Raw genomic sequence first — 16,981 nt, forward strand, 5'->3', positions numbered from 1 at the left:
GGGTGACGTGACGTGAAATAAGCCAGACACAGACACACACTCGGAAGCCACACCCATAGTTAATCACAGGCAGTAGACCATGTGGAGGGACAATGCTGGCCAAGGGCCACACAGCCCTTCACTTAGATAAGTAGAATACATGCCACTCCAGTATCTGCTGCATGACAAGGTGACTCTAGTATGTTCAGAGCTTCTAAAACACCAAATTTCAAATGTTCATGCCACAAAAAGCTATAGGCATGTAAACTGCTATACATATAGGTGTGTATCCTATATAATATGCCTGTTATATATTACACATCATATGTACTATACATAATCTATGATATATATTATATGTAATATATAATCTATAAATGAGCCTGATTTTCATCATTCCACAATGTGCACACTTAACTCACTAAAAATACGAAAGTTATCAGTTCAAGCTAATAAAAATGCCAAGTTGTTTACATGTAATTATTTAGGCAACTGAACAGTGATACGGGGGTTGTTTCTTCCTTCTTTTCATAGGCTGACACTAACACCAGGAGCTGAGAATCTTTTGAAATCTCCTGTTTCCATGTACCTGCCCTCAACACATCATAAATTAGAGCTGAGCTAAGAATTCACCCGTAACAATCTAGGGTTTTAAATACCCGAATTTACTTTGACTTGATTAAATGCATTTACTTCTTCAACAAATATTTACCAAACACTCATCTTAAATGATGAGGTATCTCAGTGAGCACACTGGTTAATGATAAGACTTCCCTTCTAAGCAGTTTTTACACCTCCTGCACAAGTATACTTTCTACAAAATGAACAACTTATGGATTGATCTTTCTCCTCTGAAACACATGTAACACTGTCACTGAAGGAAAAGGATAAGTATGGATGCTACTATGCTATCTTTTCCTACTTCCAAAATTACACAGATTAACCAATAATTCAAGAAAACTTCCTGTGCGGTTGACTAGTGACTGAAGCTGTCAGAGCAATGGGTGTAGACAGTAGCAAGACAACGTGAGTGACTCAGGGCCTGGAAGGCAGAGTCAGCGTTCGCTCACATGATCGTCTTCCATGAAGGTGAAAGATTAGACATTTCATTCAGGCAGTTCACCTGCAAGAAAGGAAAGGGTCTTGAGAAAAGTACTGAAATTACTATTTCAAATTCATAATCAGAAAAAAAGGTAGCCCATGTGAACAAACACATGTGTGTCAAAATCTGTAGCTAAGTGCTGTAATCCTAGCTAGTCAGGAGGCTGAGATCTGAGGATTGTGGTTTGAAGCCAGCCCAGGCAGGAAAGTCCAAGAGAGTCTTACCTCCAATTAACCAAAAGAAGCTGGAAGTGGAACTGTGGCTCAAAACAGCACAAAGCCCAGGCCAAAGTTCAAGCCACAGTACTGCCATTAAAAAAAAAAAAAAGCTTGGCTCCAGAGGTTCATGTCTGTAGTCCTAGCTACTCTGGAGATTGATGTCCTCAGAGGACTGTGGTTCAAAGCCAGCTTGGGCAGAAAAGTCTATGAGACTCTTATCTACAGTAAACTACTCAGAAAAGGCTGGAAATAGCACTGTAACTCAAGTGGTAGAGCACTAGCCTTGAGCACAAAGAGGCTCAGGGAAAGTGCCTAGGCCCTGAGTTCAAGCCCCAGGACTGGCAAGGAAAACAAAAAAAAAAAAGGAGGAAAGAGAGAATAGAATATGAGAATTTGATGTAGTTAAGTTGAAAACTGACCAAGGCATTATAAAAATAGTTTGTATGACAATTTACATTCACACAACATGGTAATATAAAACCAGATGGGTGTTTTGGTCATCTCCTAAGGAAGTGAAGTGCTTAGAAAAATTTTGACAGTTCTTTGTCTATGAAATTCTTAAATCCACCTCAATCAAAATAATAGTGAAGTTTGCATTTTGTAATTGGAAGTAATTTTAATGAAATAAAATCCTTAAAAATCTTACAGTCATAATAACATATTAAACATTGAAAGTTACACACACACACACACACACACACACACACACACACACAAACTAATGAGTCAGGCAGGAGTGGCTTATGCCTATAATCCTACATAATCAGGAGGCTGAGATACAGAGGATCACAATTTGAAGCCAATCCAGGCAGAAAAGTTTGAGGGACTGTATATGAAATAAACCAATGAAAAAGTAAGCTGGGAGCATGGGTCAAGTCTTCGAGTACAAGCTGAGCAAGTGCAAAGGCCCTGAGATCAAACTCTGGTACATACAAAGAAAGAAAGGCAATGGTTTCTTTTCTCTATTTTCTAGTATTAGGCCCTTAATGTAAATTTAGTACAATCTGGAATCAAAATTTGTAATTCTCCAGGTTGCTATGCTAATATATTTTTCTACTAGAATGAAACAGGAAGTCCTTGGTACCACTATACTAGGTAAATATTCATTTTATATTAATGCTAATATTAGTATTAATTCAGTGTTTAATTGTCAGCTTAAAATCAGGGCTACCTCTCTGAAGAGAAATCTAGCAGGAAAGACTAAATAAACAAATAGAGTCAACTTGGCAAGGTTTTCCTTTTCGTATTTTTCAAGAATTACACTACAAAATGGTTCAAGATGCTAATATTAATTTAGTTCTTATTAAAACTACCTTCTTTTTCTTTTTTAAGCTAAATGAGGTTTCTTTCCCTCTAAATTCATCATCATGACAGCACAGCCAGGGCCGTCCCTGGAGGCAGGTGGCAATCCAGCTCATTAATCTGGCGGGCAGGACACTTTCAAGACTGATGGGCTTTCTTGTTTCACAAGTCAGTCAGCAGACCTGCCGTGTGCTCGCTGAGGTGGGAGACCAGAGCCAGCCATTCAGAGCGATCGAAAGCCACGTGCCCCAACCACACAGAGCGGGAAAAGCAGGAGCACACATGTCTTACCAAAATGGCATTCTGCTTCACAGGTTAACTTTGCAAAGTAAAGTGGGGGGGGGGGGGGGGGGGAAAAACAACCCTGAGATTTATTATTCAAAGACGAGCTCCCCACACAGGAAAAACAATGCCTAGAGTCATAAAGTGAGTTTCAGTTACACACACACACACACACATACACACACACACACCCCACATCATCATAGAGGAAGTGCTCTTCTATACATGCGTGCATACTCTCGAAGAAAAAAAGAAATTGTCTTTGGACCGGTGTCTTATCATAGAAAAATGTTTGAAGAGGTAATTCTGAACCATTGTTTTGCCTACTTCAATTCTGCAACAATAGCTACTTACAACTATTTTTTAAGATTTCATGTAGAGTAGCATTCAGCTCTTGAGGATTTAATGAAGCCTCCTTGTCAAGGTGTCAAAGGTCAACCCATCTTAGTCAGCTTATTCTAGAGTCTGAACACTTCTACCACCCAAAAGTCAAAACTAAAGAATAGAAACCCCCAAAGTAGTGTACTGTTAAGATTTGGTAAAACTTAGAGACATGGATGCAGACAACTGAATCACTGCTTGAAAGTTGTCATGAAAAAGAAAATTCGCACGGGATTTTGTTCAAAAGAAGACTGAAGTTATTTCTTTACATTCATTTTATTGTTCATGATTTTCATTTCTCCTTGTAAGATCCATCTTGTACCAATAAGTGAGTGGGACAGACATTTCATTGCTTCTGGTCAGGTTGAATATCATATTTGAGGGGGGAAATCACAAAAGACTGTTGTGACTCATTATATTCCAATGTCCGAGTCAAAATCTCCAGGTTCCATTTCGCTTGCAGCTATGACCTGACTTCGGCCACGGCCATAAGCTAACAGGGGGAAGGAAACAGCCTCTCTGAAATTCCCATTTATGTAAATGTGTGGTTGGGTAGGTTGGCTGAAAAGCTTTCAGTGGGGACAACACCAGGTATGGCTTGGCAGTGTGGCTTGATCAAGTTCCTAGCACAAGGGTATAACTGATCCAGCCAGCAGACGCCATTTTCCTAGCAGTCAGTAAACATTAACAAGAGTTCTTTTCAAGCCTGGTCTGCAGCATGCTTTTAGCCATTAGTCTTAGAAACAGCTTGAAGCCTTTTGTTTGGTTGGTATTGTTGTTTTTCCTCAGCACTCTCAAAGCTAACCTCTTCTTGTCAGATTTCCAATATAATTTCACTAATCACTTTCTGTTTATCAAAGTTGAATTTATCTTCCATTCCTTGCATCTAGCCCCCAGGGTGAATACCAGCTCTGAGGACAGCATCTCTCTTAACCTATTTTTATGCCACAGACTGGATGATTCAGAAAGGAAAGAGATATATTCGGATAGTTTTAGAGACTTGGGAAGTTCAAAGTGAAAGCATGGCAGGTTGGTTTCTGGTTTAAATTTGAGGACTGGTTGGGACCTCATGTGGCAGAAAATCAGGGCAGAGAGAAAATCAGGGCAGAGGTACCCGGTACCTCTTCCCACAGACCTTGTGGTAGCATTCATCCAACACCTCTAACAAGCAACTCAGGAAGGGGATTGTGAGGATCATTGGAGGTCAGCCTGGGAGGAGTTAGGAAGACTCTCATCTCCACAAGCTAAGTGGACATTACAGTGCTCCCAGCTACTGGGGGGGGGGGGGGGGGGGATAGGGAGGAGAATCCCAGTCTGTGGCAATCCCTTGGCAAAAACTCAGAACTTTTTAAAAATCAAAAAGGGCAGAAAACCCACAGCAAATGCTTGGAAGTGCTGAATTTTGCTATTTTAAAAAAGACGACTTTGGCTAACAAGGGAGAAATAGATGGAAAGTGGCCAAGAGTAGATATAAAAAAAGAAGGCTTGGCAAAAATTCAGGCTACATGTGCTAGTGGACTGAACCAGAGCATAACAGTGGTAATAGAAAATGTAAGATCGGTGTAAGATAGAAGACACACAGACAGATAGATAGATAGTAGAGGAATAATAGATGGGGGAGAGAGAGAGAGAGAGAGAGAGAGAGAGAGAGATTGCAGTATTGGGTACTCTACTACTGAGTACTACTGAGCTACCTCCAGCCCTTTTTTTGTGCTGGTTATTTTGTACATTGTCTTGTTTACTGCACAGGGCTGTGTCAAGATCATGACCTACCTCTTTTAGACTTGGCATCAATTGTACCCCCTTTGTCACACTTGTTACATCCTCCTCTCCCCTCTCCCTCCCCCAATAGCATCCTCAGCAAGTTTCCTTGTTCTGTTTTCATAGTTGCAAATAACCTAATTTGACAGTGTTCAGCTTCCTCTATCCTTTCTCTCTCAGGCACCCAGCCCAGCCCCTTGTCCCCACCCACCCACTGAGTGTCTTTCTCTCTTTCTCTTTCAGTGCATGACCCCAATGATCAGCAACTCCTATTGAGTTTCTCTGTGCTGTTCTCACACATACTTACGATGAATTACATAGTTATTCAACTTTTTATTTTTTCTTTCATCTTTGCCAGTTTGAGAGGGAAAGAACTAAAGGGTTATCTTGTTAGTTTGATTCACAGTTCCTTGATTGTTTATAAACCTACACCCTTTTTTCCATGTTTATCAATAATGAATACACATTTCACCATAATCGACTGCCAGTTTTTTTTTTGTTTTGTTTTGTTTTTACTTTTTTTTTTTTTTTTTGGCCAGTCCTGGGCCTTGGACTCAGGGCCTGAGCACTATCCCTGGCTTCTTCCCGCTCAAGGCTAGCACTCCTCCACTTGAGCCACAGTGCTGCTTCTGGCCGTTTTCTGTATATGTGGTGCTGGGGAATCGAACCTAGGGCCTCGTGTATCCGAGGTAGGCACTCTTGCCGCTAGGCTATATCCCCAGCCGACTGCCAGTTTTTAAATTGTTCAGTAGACATATGAGTGTAAGTGTGTTGGTAAAGATGAATTCAACCCCAGACAAATGAATCTTTTATTTGAAATTACCAATCTAAAAGGTAGCACATTTAACTGATAAAATACTTTCTACTTATAAAGGACCTCAGAGATATTATACCTATTCATATATTTCAAATGTGCCTCTTGTGCTGTGTTTTGTTCTTCGAAGGTTAGGAATCAGTGTGTTTGGTATAATATATAATACTTCACAAGGTCTAACACTTAACATTCATCCAACAAAATATTAAGCTAATTTTCTTCTAACATATTTTATTTGTAAATCAGGAAGAAACCCAAAAACAAGTTAAGCTACTTTTACAAACCTCTTAGATAACTGCAGGGCTGGCGTGTTGATAAAAAATGATCAATAGTATAATCAGAAAACACAAGAGTAAGTAGCTTTGAGCAAAACATTTAGTCAAAATGACATGCTCAGAGTACCACATAATACCGTGGAAGACTAAAATGACACATTTTTTCCTTTGTTGTTGTCTTTTGTTATATGGTGACTCTCTCCCCATTCAACCACAGTCTACCTTTACCTGAGAGTAGACTAAAGGTGAACGCAAACAAACAGACAACAAAGAAACACCTGAATATTCAACATTTCAGTTCTGGAAATATGTATTTGAAATTTGTGTCAGGTACAACAGATGAATATCCAAGTTTTTCAATTGAAAGCCGTGTTGATCTAAGCCATGGAGAAAAGCAAATTTTCCTTCTATCCTTGCCTTGCTTTTTTATTGTACAGAACAATGGATTTCATCATGACATTTTCACACATACATGTAATGAACTTGATCATATTCTTCTTCCATCGCACTCTTGTTTCCCTCTCTTCTCCACCTTCTCCTAAATAGGCTCAGTTTAGGCTCATGTCTCTTTACTCATTTGAACTTATAGGTCTAGACTGTAGATATGAGAGGAAAACATGTATTTTTCTTAACCTGATGATGGAGCATTCCATCTACTTTCCTGAAGATGATACAATTCATTCTTCTTGTGGCTAAATAATATGCCATTGTGTATACATACCACGTTTTTTTTTTCTTCTCTCATAGGCTGATGGATACCTACACTGAGTCCTTTGCTTGATTATTGTGAATAATGCTGCCATAAATATGTGTGTGAAGGTGTCTCTATTGTATGCTGACTTACTCTCCCTTGGGTTTATTCACGAGGAATGTGTCATACAATGGCATGGTAGGTCAATTTGTAGATATATTTTCTGAGGGTCCTCCAGCCTGGCTTCCATAGCAGCTGCACTGATTTACATTCCTACCAAAGAGTGCAAATGATATAAGGGTTTTTCTCCTCTCCCCACCCCACGCCCCATCTTCATGCCAGAATTTGCTAGTATGTTTTCTCCATGGTAGCCATGCTGACTGGAGTGAGGTGGAATCTCAATGTGGTTTGTTGGTTTTTGTTTTGTTTTGCCAGTCCTGGGGCTTGGACTCAGCGCCTGAGCACTGTCCCTGGCTTCTTTTTGCTCAAGGCTAGCACTCTGCCACTTGAGCCACAGCACCACTTCTGGCCATTTTCTATATATGTGGTGCTGGGGAATTGAACCCAGGGCTTCATGTATACGAGGCAAGCACTCTTGCCACTAGGCCATATTCCCAGCCTTCAATGTGGTTTTGATAAGCACTTCCTTTATATCTAAGGATACTGAACAATTCTTCATGAGTTTTTTTTGTCACTTGTATTTTTTAAAATTATTCGATTTCTGCCGTTGGGGAATACTTGAAGCTCTTTATGTATTCTGAATATGAATCCCTTTTCAGACGAAGAACTTTCAAGGAATTTTCTCCCATTCTGTAGACCACCTCTCCACTTGGGACTGTTGTCCCTGATGTGCAGATTACTTTGGTCTAATCTCATTCCTGAGCTACTGGAGTCCTACTTGGAAAAATAGTCATCTGTGTCTATGTCTTGTAGTATTTCCCCTATTTTTTCCTCTAGTCATCTCAAAGCTTCAATCCTAGATCACAAGGTGGTGTTGTCTCCCTGAAAAGGAGGGGATGTCTTCCTGAGTTAACAGTGAGAGACTGGCATGGTGGGAGGAGACAAAGGCAGAGTTTCCCGGGAAATTGGAGACTGAACTGCCTTCCGCAAGGTGACAAAGGCTGGGTCTCAAGTGATAACTCTGTGAAACCACCAAAGAGATGCCACAGGCTACAGTGTGAGGGCTTCCTGCTTCCTGCTGAAGCTCTGGGAAGAAACCTCACGCACCAGAACCAAACCACTCCACCCTAACAATAATCCGCAGGAAAATGGGAAGGACCAATGAGCAAAGAGGCCAAGATCTGGATATGCAGCTGTGGTTGTCAGACAAAACACTGGATGCCCAGATGCAATTGATTATCAGGTAAAGAATGATGTTTCGAAGTGTAACTATCAGCCTGGCACTGTGGCTCACAATTATAATCCTAGCTACTGAGGACGCTGAGATCTGAGGATCGCCGTTTGAAGCCAGCGCAGCCTGGAAAGTCTCTGAGTCTCTTATCTCCAATAACCATGCAAAAGTTGGAAATGTGGTTGAGCTGTGGCTCAACTGTTGGAGCACTAGCCTTGAGCAAAGAAACTCAGAGACAGTGCCCAGTCTCTGAGTTCAAGCCACCCAGTACCAGCACACACACACACACACACACACACACACACACACACACACGCTGCAATTATTGTATATTGTATACTTGTATGAAATACTACTTGCTATTTATCTAAATCCGTATTTTTATTTATTAAATTTTAAGGCTGAGAAAGAGCTAAAAACTGGTAGCTAGAAAAATTACTGTCTGCTATATTGGGCAACAGATTATGTTTCAAATTAAAATTACTATTCACCAGTAAGCTTGCCATTTAACTTTTCTGTGCTTTCAAAACTTTAATTTTTCTAATTACAAGTTTCTGCCTATTATGGCACTCACAGCCTAGGCTTTATGAAATGACTGATACTGAGATCCACGTTCATCTTTCCCATTAAGAAAAAAATAAGAACTCTGATTGACTTTTCTAACTTCACTGATTAACCTTTGTAGATTATAAATGCACAAGAATCATCTGAACAATGTTTTATGAGATTTAGACTCCTAACACCAGCTAGTTACTAATTACCAGAAAAGACCTGACCTAGAGGTCACTATTAATACTAAAAGTGATGTAAGATGCATAGCAAACGTATTACATAATCACTGTTTTAAGTGTTAAAAGGTGAAGCATTGAACGATCACTTGCCAACAGATTTGGCCCTATTGATGGTTCACATTTTTTTTTTCAAAATGAGTTTAAAGAGTAACCAATTAGAAAGCTTGTGAGAGTAACCAATAGGAAAGCAAGCTTTAATTCCTAACATTCCATTCGGTTTACAATATATAATAAACCTTGGGGCTACCACTTTTCACTAGCCCTGCAAATTAGCTTGTCTACTTCTAGGCTGGAAACCAAGCCAAGAATGAAGTGTTAAAAGAGGTCAACATGGTCTCTTTCTTGTTTATAATTTCTGCAGACCACACTATGCTATAGTTAGGAGCAAAGAATGAGAAAAGTTTTGGGAGAGCAGCTCCATGATTTACACTCTGAAGAATTTGACAGTGATAGGCAAGCTCTGAGGTCTCAATGACTTCCTTGGTTGAATGCCAGCAACCAAGTCCCGGGTATTTAAAGTTCATCCTCCTTGAGCCTTCTGTATTTTGTACACGCAGTGCGGATCTGTGAAAATATGTTTCTCAGAACTGCTTAGATATAGGGCATAATTTATTTTTTGGACAGTTCTTCACAGACTATTTATGTGATAGAATATTGACTGTCTACATTTCTTTGATTCTATTCCACTAACAAACCATTGGAGGACTTTAGAACATTGTAAGTCAGTTCTCGGGGATAAGATAATGAAGCGATACTACCTATGTGCAAAATGTAATCGAAAAGTTATGTAACAGATTATATTAAATGCACACTCAGATGAGTTGTAAATTTATATAAATAATCTAAAAATTATGTTCAATAATGTAATAATATTTATTGACTCTCAATAGTGGATCCCTACTTTGGCCAAAAATTGTTGCAAATAGTCTTTTAATAAAACAGGTAAGAAACTTTTTTTTTCAAATTTTTATTATCAAACTGATGTACAGAGAGGTTACAGTTTCATACGTTAGGCTTTGGATACATTTCTTGTGTTGTTTGTTACCTTGTCCCTTCCCCCCCTCCCTCCTCCCACTTTCCCTTTCCCCCCCTGAGGTGTTCAGTTCACTTACACCAAACAGTTTTGCAAGTATTGCTTTTGTAGTTGTTTGTCTTTTTTTTACCCTGTGTCTCTCAATTTTGGTATTCCCTTTCAATTTCCTAGTTCCAATACCAGTATACACGGTTTCCAATATACTCAGATAAGATTACAGAGATAGTGTAGGTACAACCACAGGAAGGTGATACAAGAACATCATCAATAATAGAAGCTACAGATACAGATGGGATGTTGAAGGTAGTTACAACTGTGGAATAACAATCATTTCCATAACATGGAGTTCATTTCACTTAGCATCATCTTATGTGATCATAAGGGTATAGCTATTGGGCCCTTGTGATGCTCTGCTATGACTTGCCTAAACCAAAACAGGTAAGAAACTTATATTCTAGTGAATGGAGGAATCTTTGATGTATATACCTTAGATGTATCCCAGGGTTGAAGGACTAGATACCTAGGTGAGTTAAGGTTAGTGGAAGTAAAGATTCTCAAAAAAATATTAGAATAATCTTACTCTGTTGGAAATGAACTATACAACATGGAAGGAGAGAAGAAAGGGAAAAATAGGGGAGGAGTGACACTGTTCAGAGAGAAATGTATTCATTACCTGACGTATATAACTGTGACCCCTCTGTAATCGCCTTTATTGTAAATAATATATAATGTAATATTACATAGATAAATAATATAAATAAATAACCTCAATTCTCATTTATAAACAGACAGACTTTTGCTGGTTGCCAGTGGCTAACATCTATAATCCTAGCTAGTCAGGTGGCTGAGCTCTGAGGTACACAGTTTGCAGCCAGCCTAGGCAGGAAAGCCCAGAGGATTCTTATCTCCATTAACCACCAGAAAATCTGGAAATGGAGCTGTGGGCTCCAGTGGTAGAGCATTAGTCTTGAGCACAAAAGGTCAGAGACAGCACCTAAACCCTGAGTTCAAATCCCTGGGTTGGCACAAAAAGCAAAAGTAAAAGAAATGTACAGACTTTTGATATCTATGTGAATACTCTACCATGGCAATTCAACTTGAACATTGTGTTTTCTGTCAACTGGTAAGTATGAACACTTGTATTCCACCATTTTTTCATTTTAGTAAAAGTTTCTGGAAGAGGTGCTATGGCTCAACATGTTAGAGCACTAGCCTTGAGCAAAAAGAGCTCAGGGATAGCACCCAGGCCCTGAGTCCACGCCCCATGACTGACAAAAAAACAACCACCCACAACGTTTTGTGTACTGTTTTGGTTGTTCACTGCTCAAAACAACTTACTCTCAGGAGGAATCAAGACTGAGACACCAGAATGCAGGATAGGATGGCAGCCCTCCATTAGAATCCGCAGAGCTAATTCAGAATGACACATTTGCTCCTACATGAAAGTATCAAAAACGTGCTTCACTTTTTTCTTGGAATTCACTCATATAATTACCCCAGAGGAAATGTGTACCTGAACAGTTGTTACTTTTTGATTCAGTTCTTTATCTATAATTACCATCTTCTATTAATTCCCATTTACTTGCCAGTCCCTCCTATAAAAGGGTTTTCAAGTTACTGATTTCGTAAGAAATGCAATCTACTCCTTGCCAGTACCATCCTTTTTTCTACAATTAGTATTTCTAATCATATTAGACATGTTTTCAGTATCTAGAGAGGAAACATACTCCCCACAGCTATCATGAACCATTAACTTTAATTAAAATTTACAAGTCTAATGTTATTGCATCTGCTAAAAGCATTAACTTCCATGTTCATTACCAAAATGTTAATGTTGCATTAAAATAAAGTTCCCTTTTGACAGTTCATCCATAGTTTAATTATTTATTTTCTTGGGGAATACATTCAAAAATTTAAAGAGAACACTATGAAGTCAAATTAAAAATGAGTTGGAATACAAAACGGCTAAGGAGCCAACATTATGGTTCAGATAAAGGTGTTTGAGATGGTTTAACTCTGGATTTAAGCTAAATATTTCCTTCTGAGAGATTTGTTTTTAGAATATTTCCTCTGGTGTTTTATCAGCTATTTTATCATGATAATACTAGTATTTATACTTCATTCCTACATTCCATTCCCAAGAATTCACAAGGCTACACAATCTTTTATTCCTGCAAATCATATGAAAGGAAAATTTCTTGTGTTTTCTTTTACAATATTGCCTTACTCTCTAAAATGTATTTACTTCAACAAGTTGCCCCATATACTTATGAGCATATGAATAAGAGTAATGAAAGGAGTCAGGTCCCAGTGGCTCATGTCTATAATCCTAGCTTCTCAGAAGGCTGAAATCTGAGGACTACAGTTCAAAGCCAGCCCAGGCAGAAAAGTCCTTTTGACTCTTATCTCCACTGAAAAGCTGGAAGAGGAGCTGTGGCTCAAGTGGTAGAGCGCTAGGTTTAAGCAAAAGAGCTCAGAAACAAAGCACAAGCCTGAGTTTAAGTCCCAGAACCAAGACAAAAATTTAGTGATCAATTCAATTCTCAGTGATCTACATGAAAACATGAAAGCAATGAGCTACTATACATGTGTCTGTCTGTCTGTATGTATGTATGTGTGTGTGGACATATATATATAATTCAGGTCCTCATGTTTTTGCTTGGCTTTTTAGCCCAAAGCCGGTGTTCTACCACTTGAGTCACACCTCCACTTATGGCTTTCTGCTAGATGATTGGAGATAAGAGTCTTGAAGATTTGTCTACTGGAGCTAATTTCGAACCTAGATTTTCAGGTCTCAGCCTTTTGACTAAGCTAGGGTTACAGGTGTTTACCACCTGGGCTCCCAGAGTGAATACCATCAGTGAATCTCATGTTTCACCCAAAGGAGCTACATCTTTAATAATATGGCTAGCATTATCCTGTTGGGTGAAAACTAGAAAGGTATTCTACATATGTAAGTTTCTGTAAGTGAGTCCATTTATCAATGAGATACATGTATTCTTCTAAAATAAGAACCTATTTGGAGCAGAATGAAGTGTTAATCCAGTTGACAGGTCATAGACCTAACTGGTGTTGTGGTTGTTTTCTTTTTTCCAATCACTGTGTCACATAGCCCAGAACTGTCTTGGGTGGATAGAAGGCAGTTAATAAATATTTGTTGACTAATTAAATGGCATTTTAAATTTTTATTTATTTTCTGGTCCTGGCTCGAACGCTAGTCTTGGGCGCTGTCCTCGATCTTCTTTTGCTTATGAGATGTGAGGAAAGGTTAGCAAAACAAGAAGGCTATATGCTAGTGCAGATGTTTTGCAGAGCTGATGGTGACCAGTTTTGCCTGCTTTTACTTGAGACTTGCTACGTGACAACAAGTGGAAGTCAAAGCTAAAAGGAGGGAGGGGAGGAGAGCAGTGGTCCCTTCAAAGACTGAGACAACAGGCCAGCTCCAGAAACCTAGTGTTCAGGGCCCATCAAACAGCCACCCCGAAACTCATCCTGCACCAGTCCTTGGGCTCCTATCCCAGGTGCACCATGGAAGGGCAGAACCTGGATTGAGGCATTGCCAGGTAGAAGCAAAGAAAGCCCAGAGGAACAAGGAAATCAAACATTTTGGCAAGAAATACAAAGCAAGATTAAAATAAGCATTTGCCTCATGACGTTGAAAAGATTAAGCAAATGAGTATAGCACAGGACTGAAAACAGTACATTACCTATCAGAAAGGACATTAATAAGGAAAGTTTATTGTTTTTTGTTTTATTTGGCCAGTCCTGGGGCTTGGACTCAGGGCCTGAGCACTGTCCCTGGCTTCTTTTTGCTCAAGGCTAGCACTCTGCCACTTGAGCCACAGCGCCACTTCTGGCCATTTTCTGTATATGTGGTGCTGGGGAATCGAACCCAGGGCCTCATGTATACGAGGCAAGCACCCTTGCCACTAGGCCATATCCCCAGCCCCAGGAAAGTTTATTGTTGTTATCACTATTACTGGTATTGTTATTAAATATAAAATAAGAGGGAGAGACAGACAGACAGACAGACAAAGGGAGAGGACTCATTGTATTGTGAGAAATTATGGTAAGAATGGCTACATTAAAGTGATGTAAGCCAGGCTCAGAAGAACACAGGTCACATGTGAGACATAAATATAAATCTATACATGAACACATACAGGATTATATGCATAGACAGATAGATAATATTGGTGACAGATGATAGAAGAAAGCGGGTACCGGTGGCTCACGCCTGTCATCCCAGTTACTCAGGAGGCTGAGATCTGGAGATCATGGTTCAAAGTTAGTCCAGGCAGAAAAGTCCATGAGACTCTTATCTCCAATAAACTACTCAGGAAAGGCCAGAAGTGGTGCTGTGGCTAATGTGGCCAAACATTAGCTTTGAGCACAAAGAGGCTCAGGGACAGCACCCGGGCCCTGAGTTCAAGCCCCAAGACTAGCAAAAAGAAAAAAAGATGATAGAAGTTAGATAGTAGAATGATAGAAATGTATAGTTCTAGATATGTAATCAGTCTGGCTTAAGGATGATATATGCACGTATGAGACACCATGGGGAAACCCTTTGAACAGTAAGCATACACTTTAATAAAAAAGAATATTAGGAAACTGAAATGTCTTGTCTGGGGTATAGGCGCGAGTGGGAGGGGCAAGAAAATGGAGAAGGAGAGAGACTATGGTGCATACTTTACGTCTGTGTGTGAAAATGGAGCAAGGAAACTTGATGAGACTGGTTTGGGGAGGGGGAGATGAGCCGAGGGAAGAAGACGAAGGGGTGATTCTGATCAAGATATAGTGTATTCATAAGTAGATATGTCAAATGAAGCCTCCTTCGTGCGATAAACTGAGCCTATTTTTTTTTAAAGAAACTAACCATAAAGATAGGCGACTCTGATTAGAGGTTATGATTTCTAAGTTATTAAATTATAACAGGAAGTCATTTTAAGCGAAATAAGTTTAGGGCAGTAGCCCTCTAGGTATACTTTGCCTGCAGGGTCACCTAAGATGTGGTCAAACGGCAGATTCCAGAACATTTTCTTTAAAAAAATGTTTTAATAGAATTGGACAATTGGCCCTGCAAATTGGTTGCGGGGGGGGGGTGGGTGGGGGGTTTCTTTCAAGTTTCCTAGACAACTCTGGTGTGTCTGCTCCCATCTCTGGGGTGAGGGAGAGGAGAAATGCTGGCTAGCGGGGAAGAAGGCCTGCGTGGCGGCGGGATAACTCAAATGGCTGCTGAGGCCCCTCGGGAGGAAGGGCAGACAGGGTGGAGGAGAGGCCCAGGAAGTGGGGGACAGTCAGTGCAAAAATGGGTCAAGTACAGTGAGGCTGTTCATAGCAAAGGAGCTGGCATGAGCATGGGGTGCCGACTAATGACATAAGTCTCGCTGGCTTCTCAGCTGACCCCGATGCAGGATGGTGCTGATTGTGAAAGGCACAATTCTTTTTTGGAAAGAATCTAGGAGAGACTGTGGTTATAAGAGAATAAGAAGCTTCCACTGAAGAAGGCTGAATTGTCTCGGGGATCTTGTACGCCAGGTGCGATTTGACAAGCATGGTGCTTTGTGCAGAAAAGCTGTGTGCACACAGGAGACCTTGGTTTTGGTTAAATGTGGTGATGTGTTCTGTGAAGTGATATTCTTGGATATAAGTCAGGAGTCCACAGAAACACCAACACACCCATGTTTCTTGTTGCACAATTCGCCATACTCATCTCATGGAAAAAGCCCACATACTCTACAATTGATGAATGGACCCAAAGATGTGGTGAACACCTACAGGATCTTTTCTTTAGCACGTAATATATGTTAACAAAATCATTCCTTTAAGTCACAAAGATATGGAGTGACTTGTTAAACCAGAATGGATAAGTGACACAAAAGCTGAATTCATTTTGGGGATCATACACATCAAATGTTATATGATAAGTACAGTACAATGGAATAGTATTCAACCAAAGAGAAGAATTGAATTATATTATTTGCAAAAACTGAGTGAATCTGAAGACTATCATATGCAGTCAGCCGGGCTCTTTCATATGTGGATGCTAGATCTAAAAGGAAACATGTAAGTGAACACCTATTCATTTTTAAGTATGTAATAGGTTAGCAAAATCATTCTTTTGGGTAACAAAAACATGAAGTCGCTTGTTAGACAACCAAAGATAAGTGATACAAATGCTAAATTATTTCAAGCATTTTATATGTCAAATGCTATTTGACAAGTACAGTGCTTTGCGCAAATTCTTTCAGTGTTCTCAACAAATATTACCAAATATGTTTTAGCTTTGAGAAAACTATGCTAGAGTCTCCCACTTCATAAAGCTAATCTACGCTATATAAGGGGAAGACGGACAAGCCACAATGCTGCCTGCAATCTGAGTTTGGAATGTGGGCAGGGCTATTGCTTGCCAGAATAAACACAGGAACTCAGGAAAGGAGTAGGAAGTACAAGAAGATGGCAGTACATCACCTTGACAATAAAATTAAATTTAAAAAAAAAAGCAAGAAAAGAAGAAGGCAACCCCAGGTTTGGAGGAAGATGGTCGGAGGGCTTAGGTCTAGAGATGTAAAAATGGAAGTTAATAGAATATAAATAACAAGTAATACCTTGATACTTGATGAAATCATACCAGAAACGAATCCTTATTCGGGGAACACAGAGAGCGTGACACTCTTATTTGGGTAAGAGTTTAAGATGTGAAGAAAGGAAATGCGGAAAGAAAGAAAACCAACCAAGAATGAAATGAAATTCCTAGGGCAAAGTAATTCCAAAAGAGGCGAGATTGACCAGTAGTTTCAAGTTCTACAGACAAGTGACATCATGCCTTACCATGGGCGATGAACTCAATGACAGAACTCTCAATGGTGCAGTGTCACCGACTTGAATGAGATGGGAGAGAATGGAAACAGGGAAGGGCATGACGCACATTTTCCCTTTGAAAATGACTGGAAAGAAATACAGCTAATGACTTATGCAAAAAGCTGGCTCACCCAACTAAA

Source organism: Perognathus longimembris, chromosome 11 (genome assembly GCF_023159225.1).
Source record: "Perognathus longimembris pacificus isolate PPM17 chromosome 11, ASM2315922v1, whole genome shotgun sequence".
NCBI classification, from domain to species: domain Eukaryota; kingdom Metazoa; phylum Chordata; class Mammalia; order Rodentia; family Heteromyidae; genus Perognathus; species Perognathus longimembris.